The following is an 8,203-nucleotide window of genomic DNA, read 5'->3' as shown; positions in this document are numbered from 1 at the left end:
CATGTAATCACCTTATTGCAAGAGCTGGGGCTTTAAGAAAAACACCAATTATTCAGACTTGTGGTAAAATCATGAGTTGGCATGCTGGTCTGAGGTAGGACTCCTACCCTTGCTGCCACCAGAGGAACAGCGTCAGTTGAAAATTGTAAAGCAAAAAAACTCAAGTAATTGGGCTTGATTTTCCTGCTGCATACACTGATTTTATGCCCAGATGCCACTGACTTCAGTAGAGTTACTCCTGATCTACACTGGTGAACTGAAATCAGAAGCAGGCTCACTGGGTTTTAACATGGTTTTTAAGCTTTGTAAAAAACCACTGTGTAGAGAAAACCAAAGCTGTCGTATGGGTGTGTTACGTGGAATGAGCAACACTGTGGATTCTTCTTAGCAGAGCTCTGTTTCATTTTTCTTCTTTGCTCCCTCTAGACATATTTTCTGGAAAATTTGAGCTTCTTGTTTAATAAAACCTCATTTTTCATCAGTAGATCTCAAAGTGCTTCACAACCTTTAACGTACTCATGCTCACAATATCCATCTGAGGTACAGAAGTACTACTATCCTCCTTTTACAAATGGGGAATTGTGGCACAGAGAGACTAAGAGACTTGCTCAAGGTCACACAGGAAGTCTGTGGCAGAGCAGGGAATTGAAGTCAGGTCTCCTAATGGCTGGGTGAGGCTAGTGCCCTGACTGTTGAACCATCCTTCCTTCCATTTAAGTGGATTTATTCTGATGTATGGGGATGCGACTACCCAGAGCTCTTGGTGCAACTGAATCTATTACAAAGAATTCAAGCTGAACCAATGCCAACAAAGAAAAAACACTGCATACCAAGAATAAACCCTCTTCTCTCAACATAGTTGTCCAGTCTTAAGTCAACCCACCCCAGTAACAGCTTGGAGAAATAGATGTTGCAACAGGCTGGAAGGTGAACAAACAAGGCTTGTTTAATTTAACATCTTTGGACATATGGGCTTTGCCTCTTCAAATTTGAGTAGTGCTGAGGGCAGAACTGACCTTGCAAGAGGTTTTCTTAGATCTATCAAAGCTGGGGGAAGGGGAGGAGTCATTTGTGAAGAGTAAGATGGCAACAGCTTAGTCTCACTTCCTTTTTAATCAATGCCTGTGCAGTGCTGCTTTACCAATGGATTCGGTCCATATTGGCCTATTGCTTGTTACAAGAACCTATTCTGGACCTTTGTTTGCGTCAGTGGTGTACCTTGGGTGTTCTGCACCCAGGGACCACTATTGGTATTTCTGTGTCCCATTTGGCAGTGGCAGGAGGGGTTGTCTGTAGGCCCATTTCCCACTCTCCCCCACCCCTCCCTGCTGTGGGGGCGGCAGGTGTGGCAGCAGTGGCATATCGAGGGGGCCATGCCCCTGGGCGCCAGCCTGGGTGGGAGGAGCTCCGGCTGGACCCTCCTTGGAGGAACTGCCTCCCACTGACATCCCCGGCATCAACCCGGTCCTTCCAGCAGAGAGGGAGTGAGACAGGGTGGTAGGTGGGGCTGCCTGGCCCTTGCGTGGCTGGGGTCCCTGTAGCTCCCTCCATGTGCCCAGCATGGGTGGAGAGGATGGGAGGTGGGAGAGGATGGGTCAGCACAGCTGCCGGGGGGGTCAGCACAGCTTCAGGGGATGTCAGCGGGGGGTGGCTCCTCCAAAGAGGGCCCACCTGGCGCCCCCCCACAGGCCACCCCCCCTTGGTACACCACTGGTTTGTATGTCTGACTTGTTCAAGCATGTGGATGCTGCATCCCCTTTAAAAACCATGACCACAGCCTCTTCTGACATTGGAGCTGTTCCTGCTTCTAAGGAAGTCTATCACTGGCAATGGTCTCGGGTATTATTGGGATGTTAAGTGAAGGGCCCCCGAGTTGCCGTGCAGAGAGGACTACCTATTGAAGGGTAAGTCCTGTGTAGTGTGACCGACTCCCCTCGCTCAGTTCGCTGTGGTCCTGACCGTGTTACAGTGACCAACGGTTTCAAGCCCTTCAATCAGTACCAATACTCAATGTCTTTGTTACAATCCAAGTCTTTATTCAATACACAATTCCGATGAAAATATAAGAGAGATAGAAAGAGAAGAAATCCTGAGCAATTCAGGTTGTAAGCGATAGGAATGCATGCCTAAACTGTCGCGAGTCCCCCGATAGTACCTCAGTACCCCAATCATGGCTTCAAGCGAGACCGCTACAATAGCTGGTCCTCTGTTACCTCACTTGCCGTGTTCAACAGTGACCAGTAACAGTCCCTAACTATCCTTCTCATGCCTTAGACCTGCTATGCCTGCTTCCTGCTGATAGCCCCCAGCCTCACAGTAACTCTTAACCATGTCCTCAGGATGTTTCAGTCTCACCTAGTCTCTGAGCGAAATACTTTTCCCCTTGAAGCAATCTTAACCTAATCTTCTGTTACTTGTCTAAAAGTATCAGAGGTTCCCTACTTCCACAAACGGCTATGCCGCTCAGCAAAGCGCCCTTCGGTCAGGAAGGCCACTCCTGCTAGGCCTAATACCTAGCCACCATAGTCAATCACAATATACTTACTCAATCTTTGATTCTGTCTCAATCGGTCTTTGATTCTGTCTCAATCTGCTCTGCTCTGTTCTGCTCTGCTTCAAGCTGTTTCTCTTCCAGGAGAAGTCCAGAAGTCAAGGGGTCGAGAAGGGGGATGTGTTGGGTATCAGCCTCTGCTGTGCTGATTACATCCGAACACACCACACTCCTGACCCGTTGGACTCTGTCTTTTATCTGATGTGAACCTTAGTCAAGCCAATGCTTGGTGTTACTGGTTGGTTAGAATTTTGGTCTAATTAGACTGGCACTTGATGGTTGGAACCAACAATTGGCTTCCTTCTGTTGATGCATTTAGCATATTGGTTTGGTGATAGGCTGCTCATCTGGCTTATTTTGCTAGTTTAAATAAACCGGTAATATTTGCTTAATTTTCCCCTATTTATGCTAATTATATCCTATATACAAAATCGAAACTTAACTCTATCCAAGGAAATGAAACATATCTGAAGACACGCGCAGAGAGGGTGACACACACATCTCTCATCCGTTACACTCAGCCGCAACGCATTCTATTATTCTACTCAACAAGCAGCCATTTGGCTGCCATGTGAGCCAGGTGCACAGCGCCGGGCCTCACAAAGTCCATGGCAAAGCTTCCATTAACTTCAGTGGGAGCATCATTGAACCACAGTTGCACACACAAATGATTAAGCAGCGTAGAGATACTCAACATATATATCTGCATGGCAAACCACGGAAAATCAGCACCTTTTGGTGAGAGAGTTACTGAACTTGAAGCTCCATCTGGATTACTAGAAGCAGCCACATAAACACCCAAGACCACTGATGAAGGCACTTGCAAATACTTTAAAGGTTATGAGCACCAGAGAATCATCTGGGAGTCTGGAACATGAGACTCACTGAATGTAAGGGTAAATTCCCAGGTGAAGAAAGGGAGTCTATGCCAAATAGGGGTTTGAAACATTATAGCATTTTGGATTAACAGTTTTGCTTGATTTGGATTTGGTCAGATTTACACTGTATGAAACTAGCTTCAGATGCAAAACTGTAATTTCAGATCCAGGTAGGGACAGTGATTAATCCCGGTTCCATGATGCAGAATGCAACTAGGTTAAAAAATCTGACAAGTCTGATTGGTAGTTTATGTACTGTATAGCAAGATTCATACCCTCCAGACAAGACCTATGCACAGACTTGTATTCGGTGTTACTAAGAAAATTGCAAGAGAGAGAGCTCCATTTGGAGCACATTTAACTCACTTTAGCACATTTCTGCTAGAGTATGGCTTCATTTATGTAGACAGGACTATGACCTGAATCATCCCCTCAAGATCTGTGTGCAGAGGCTCCCTTCTATGCCTGGATCTCCCCCTTCCCATGTGGAAGAGGCCTCAGCTGCTCCTGGGGCTCTCCCTCCTCTTCCTCAGGATTCCATAGAGCTTGCTCTGTGGGTCTGGGCTCTGCTGAAGGATAGAGTGGAAGCTGGATGGTCTGTTGCAGGAGTGGGCAGACTGGGATTGGGACTAGTGACTGCATATTGCTCCCTCCAGTTCTGCAGAGCTCACCCAGGAAAGATAATACAGTCGGGCTGTGCTGTCTTTTCCTGGGTGCCTTCACCCTCAGGTCCTGGGGACAGCCATGACTAGGGGGAATGCTTGGTAGCAGGGCTTCAGGAAAAGTACAGGGCCTCCACATGAAGGAGGGAGATTCCCTGGGCTCTGCCAGGTTGCGGAGTTGCAGGTATGGGGCCTGATACTTTCTCCATGTGGAGCAAATCCCAGCCCATGATGTGGGAGATATCTGTAAGGGGATCTTCATGCAGATTTCTTCTCATAAAGCCGCCTTCTGTGTGTTCCACTGTGCTGGGAGAGGAAGTGGAAGCACTTTGAGAGTTGCCTCCAGGGGAGCCATGCTGAGATAGCTTAAACAGGGCAAAGTGCAAAGAATGGGGCAGGCAAAGCCCTAAATACTGGTGTTTTTTCTTCCATGAGATATATCAAACCAGCAACAAATTGCTTCTGATGACCTCACTGGTCATTCAGTAGACAAAAACAGTTTCCTTAAAGCTATCCAGCCCTTCGGCTAGCACCCAGACAGCCAAGTCAGATATGATGGGGATTACTGAAAATCTTTATCCATCATATGTAAAAAAGTTCTACCAATCCCAAAGGATCGGACACATTACCAAACAGGTCAATGAAGAGTTCAGATCTTACCCAAATACACACTTAAACCCAATGCTTATTTAACTAAACTAATATTTATTTAAAAATGGAAAGAGAGTAATGGTTAAAAGGTCAGTATACATACACAGATGAAAATAAAGATCTTGGGTCAGTTTCAAAGTAGAGATGATAACTGAACTGAAAAGTTCTTAAATTGCAAAGTCTCTGAAATTGCCCAAACAGCATGGAGGTCATCAGTCCTTGTTTAGAGCTTCTTTTGTTAGAAATCCAGTCCAGAGAAATGAAGACTAAATAGTCCATGCACAGAGTTTGTTCAAATTCTCCCATGAGAATTAGCAGGGTGATTCCAGGCTGGTGCTGGGATCCCAATCTTGCGATCCAAACTTACCCTGACAAGCTTGGACAGATTTGAGATAGAAAGGATCAGTCCACTAGAGTCTTTTATAGATCTGCGCAGGCTGACTGATATCTTCTTGACAGCAGGTACCTCCTTGAACAATTAATAGATGACTGCTTGTGGCTCTGAAGTATCATCGCCTATGTCTTGAGCACACTGGTAACTAGTTACATTAGCACACGGTAATTGGCCATTTAAAACCATTCACAGGTTTTTACTACTTAAACTTCAAAGATAAATAAAAACAATAGTATTGTTACATTCAAATTCCATCCAAATGTTCATATGTTCCTTTTGAACTCTTAATCAATAGAACAGTGATAGACAGGAAAGCAGTTTATCTACATTGCTAACCTCTAACAAGATATACGTAAACAACATCAAATAACTACCAACAATACACTTGCATATTAAAGCTCTAGTCTACTTGTAAGGAATGACCCTCACTACCATTTCTTTTTCCTATAATATGTCTTTAAAAGTCAGATTTGGGCCATGCAATTTGTAAAGTTGCTTGGCTTTTTCTGGCCCAGTGTCAACAGCTTGTTTAATATGCTAGGTGCATTCCTTACATCTGCTTCATGTTGTGTAGTGGAAGAACAGCTATCTCTGCACATTATTCTACAGCTCTGCTCTCAGTTACACCAGTGCAGCTGACAGCGGAATTTGGCTCTTTATGTACATGTTTGCTTTAACTATTAACGTAGGGTTTGCAATAATTATGGATATAATAATACACCGCACATTTTACAGGTTAATTCAGCACAAGAAATTCTGTTTGGAGTTGCAATGACACAATGCACTGACAACCCTCACTCTCCCAGGGGATCTGTAGTCAGCCAGCATGGTTCTAGAAGGGGGCATTGCCAGAGCAGGTCTAAACACTGACACAGGGCATCCTCAAACTGCCTCACCGGCAGACATAATTTAAAGCTTCCCTTCCCAGGCAAAACAGTGGGACAAACACCATCCACTCTGCCCTGTGGGTGACTCTGTCCTGGCTTCACTGGCTCAAGGGAGTGTAGTCTGGGATCCTCCTCCATTAGTGAGGGGGAATCAAGCCGCAGAGGGCATCTTAAAACTCTGAGCTTTTTACTCCATCACAGATTTGTTTGGCATCTGGGCATTGCAGTGTTGGGTTTTATTCAGATGGTTGGTTGTTTTCCCCTAAGAAATAAGTGATATATTTTTATACAGTCTCTGTTACATTGTTCAGCTTGATCGGCTTTCCTTGTTCGCTTGTGAAATACCAAAAACTTCTATCCCAGTAGCAGTTGCTGTGGATGGTAGAATGAGGCCATAGGCAAGGGAATGGGCCCATTGCATCTTCCTGGCTGTGCCCCTCTTGACTGGGAATTTCATTTCTCAGAATTTAGTGTTATGCTAGCCTGGGTGCTCCTAAATGAGCTAGACTCACAGATTTACTGAGCCAAATTGGTCCCTGGTATTACTCCAAGTCAATAGAGTTACACCAGGCATGACTTTTGGGCCATTTTGTTTTGCCAGTGATTTTTCAGTGTATATTTGGCTGATCAAGAAGCGATGTGATGCTCAGTCATTTTGAATAACAGACCATGGAGTTGATAATTTTGAGGGTTTAATTTTCCAAAGTTATTACAAAGGTTGGATCAAATGGAGCCAGAATCCACTAAAGTGTCCGGCATCCTTGGACAGATGTTCACTCCTCCAGACAAACATTTCCTCCCAGGATGGACTCTATGTCTACACTAGAGACCTTAGAGCGGCACAGCTGTACCACTGCAGCTGCGCCGCTGTAAGGTCTCCTGTGTAGCCGCTCTGTGCCGTCGGGAGAGAGCTCTCCCTTCAGCATAATTAAACCGCCCCCAAAAAGCGACAGTAGCTATGTCGGCAGGAGACCATCCCCTGCCAACATAGCGCTGTCCACACCGGCGCTTCTGTCAGTAAAAGTTATGTCGGTCGGGTGTGTTTTTTCACGCACCCCAGACCAACAAAAGTGCTGGTGTAGAGAAAACCACTCTTTATTCCGTGGCCTTCCTCCCAAGTAAAGCAACCTAGACCACCCCAGGAGGCAGCTGGGTGATAGCAATCAGCTATCCGATGCTCTGCTACCTGTTACTGTCCCTCATCAGCTGCTCTGCTTTCATTCCACCTGGGCCCACACCTGACTGATGGGGTGCACCAGGCCTTCATGGCGCCTACTGGAGCCCTTGCTGCTCCACTGCATCCCACCCAGGGAAATAGTTATCTGTGAAGAAAAGAGCAGCCATTTTGGAAACCAATGAAATCTGGTCCTCTAGCAGCCAGAAGAGCTGGGAACCAGCAACAGCCAATCAAGGCCCAACAGGCCGAATTAGAAGGAGCTGCCTACTGGTATCAAGTCAGTTCCCAGCTGGAGCTAGAGATGTGAGGAGGGATGCTCCCTAGGCTAAAGGTAGAGGCACCAAGCCAGGTCCTATTGCTGGCCACAAGCAGTGACAGCCACTGAGAAGGAACCCGGCTGATTCAACCCCAGAGAGGGAATTTAACCCAGAAAGGGTAAGAAACGGTGTTGTTTATAATTGGCCCTGAAGGGCAAAGATCTATTTCTATTTTTAAGTTTGTTATACACTTGTCACGGATCCACAGGTCTGGTGCTCAGGAACGGCTCTGGAGCAGTCCCTGGGAGGAACCTTTCAGTGTGGCAGACCCACTTAGGTTCTCACTCTTTCACTAGGGTAAACCACTCAGCTTCACCACCTCCTTGGACCAAACTTCAGAGCCTTCAGTGCTCCTGCTTCACACTGGGCGCTCCCTTCAGCAAATCTACCTGAGATGGGTACCTGAGGGAGACTTTTACACCCAAAGAGAGCAATTCTTCCCCCCCCCACACACACACACCTTTAGCATCTGCAGTGACTCTCAGCTTCCACAGTAGGGGTCTATTAGATGTCTGGAACACAGTGGAGAAAGTCCTTGGGAAAGAAAGAAGAAAGTTACAGGATGGTCCATTCTGGTTACCGAGAGCCCCAGCCAGGCTGTGTGATCCCTTAGGTTCCTACTCTGTTCCTCTGTGTCCTCTTTATTCATGTTCCTGGGTCAGTCCCACCCAGCCCCTCCTCAGTCC

Source organism: Emydura macquarii, unplaced genomic scaffold, assembly GCF_026122565.2.
Source record: "Emydura macquarii macquarii isolate MOO-44397 ecotype Brisbane River unplaced genomic scaffold, CSIRO-AGI_Emac_v2 contig_2205, whole genome shotgun sequence".
Lineage (NCBI taxonomy): Eukaryota > Metazoa > Chordata > Testudines > Chelidae > Emydura > Emydura macquarii.
The sequence above is the reverse complement of the archived record's forward strand: the minus strand, read 5'-3'. Positions refer to the sequence as shown.